This window comes from Panthera pardus, unplaced genomic scaffold (assembly GCF_024362965.1).
Source record: "Panthera pardus isolate Hobbes unplaced genomic scaffold, ASM2436296v1 HiC_scaffold_22, whole genome shotgun sequence".
NCBI classification, from domain to species: domain Eukaryota; kingdom Metazoa; phylum Chordata; class Mammalia; order Carnivora; family Felidae; genus Panthera; species Panthera pardus.
Window position 1 is genome coordinate 22087432 of NW_026526788.1, and position 2025 is coordinate 22089456.

The 2025-nt window shown below is 37.9% G+C and overlaps 1 pseudogene; it reads left to right on the forward strand.

Annotated features, from left to right (window-relative positions):
* Positions 1–485: 485 nt before the first annotated feature.
* Positions 486–652, forward strand: LOC128772538 (U2 spliceosomal RNA; annotated as a pseudogene).
* Positions 653–2025: the final 1373 nt, after the last annotated feature.

Consider the following 2025-nt stretch of genomic DNA (forward strand, 5'->3'; position numbering starts at 1 on the left):
TAAACATTTGCAGATAAAATAGAAGTTTGTTGGATTCTTTTGTTGATTTGCAGATAAAATGTAAGTTTATTGGATTACTTTGTTGGTTTTTTACTGCTCTTCTAATTAGAGTTTTGTAACATTTCTAAGTTTGTCTTAATTGTTTTTTAACCACTTAATTAAAATTGCCTGCGATTTAATTAACTTTTAATTAATCACCCCACTTCACAAAGTGGTCAAGATAAAGAAATTTGAGGTATGGTGTTCAATGTGTAAATTATAATTATAGCAGCTGTAGGGTTGTTATTTTTTTTAATTGGGTGATTTGACTAGAAGACTAGATTTTATTGTCTTCCTCTGGGACATTTTTTCTTGGGTCCCCACCTGCCCACCTAGAAGAGCACTTGGTGGAAATTTTGCTTTGGCCTCTAGACCTCTGGAGACCATGAAGGATGAGACAACTTACTCCCTTTGTTTTTAAAGAAATTTTTAGAATTGGAAAGAAGATCGCTTCTCGGCCTTTTGGCTAAGATCAAGTGTAGAATTGGAAAGAAGAAATGCCATGAATATACTTGGTTATATATTTATTTGGTCTGATAAAATCAGAAGGGCTAAAATTCTCTCTGGATAAAAAATAAACATACTTTGAAGCTTGTTAATTTTTTTTCCTGGTCACTGAGTAATAAGTAATAATGAGGAAATTACTCTGACTGCACAAGGCTACTAGAGTCAAGGAAAGGAATTCATGTACCTAAGCCAGCACAGAGGGGACTGGCCTGGTCACAATTAATGCAATTACTGTTAAGAATGTCAGAAAACAAAGATGTGATCTGAAATAAGACTTAATTTTCTACTGAATGGAACTATTCCTTTTTTCTCTGATGTTACACAATCATACAGGCTTGCATGTCTGCACATACACATACACTTCTCCTTACACATAATTTCTAAATCCCCATTCTCCTGACTAAATTAATTGATCCATCCACATATAAATTATTAGGTTTCCTATCAGGGAAGTCTTTTCTCAAAATTGTAAAGGGGTTGCCTTGACATCAAGCTCCTAAAAGTATTGCTTGGCTTATGCTGCTTCTGTCCACAACTTATTGTTAGCTTCATTCTTACTTATCCTTTAAAACTCTGCTCAGTCACTGCCACCTCCTCTGGGAAGTCTTTCAGGATAGTCCACAGTTGAAGGGAGTTGTACTTCCTGTGGGCTCTCTGGCGACTTGTGTATCCCTCCATTTCCCTTGTAAAGGTGTGAATACTGGGGACACCAACTTCTTGCCGTTTGCCCCAGCCTCTGAGCTCCTCACAACTGTCTTTTTTTAATCTTTGTACAGCCAGTGCCTAGGACAGATCCTACCACATGCTAGGTACCAATACATGTTTTATAAATTTTTCTTTTACAGGCTGAGTGATAGAATAAAAATTATTCCTCAGTCCTACAGCATAGGAATGTGTAACTATCAAAAACATGGAATTCACTGTAGCAACATCGAAGGGGACCAAACAACGTGATTAGAAACTGCCACAACAGATAATATCCAGAGAGCTGCTAACGTTAAACAACTACTCCAGCTTAAAATAAATCCTTTCATTCATCCAATAAACACTTGGTGTGTGTTAAAAGCCAGGTGCTGAGCTACTTTGCAGGGAAACAAAGATTAAAGAGGGTGTCAAGGGTGCCAAAACCGTACAGTTATAATGAAGTGAGAGAAAATCCAATAAAGGCATGAGATGATTACACAGTGATGAGATCACAAGCTCCAGACACAGAGTGTTTTGGCTCTTGACTATCACCGCTGATGATTATCCATGTGGCCAGGTACTGACTCCAGAAAGCCTGGGGATCCTTACCTATAGAATGGAAATATAATAACTCCTCCCTCCAATCGTTGTTCTGATTGTTAACTAATCCTTCTAAAGCACTTACAACAACGCTTGGGGCGAGATGAAGGTCACTGCTTCTGCTGCTGCCACTACTTTGATAGTATAAAATACAGAAGGTCAATGAGGAGAAAGAGGGACCATGAGAGGTGAGTT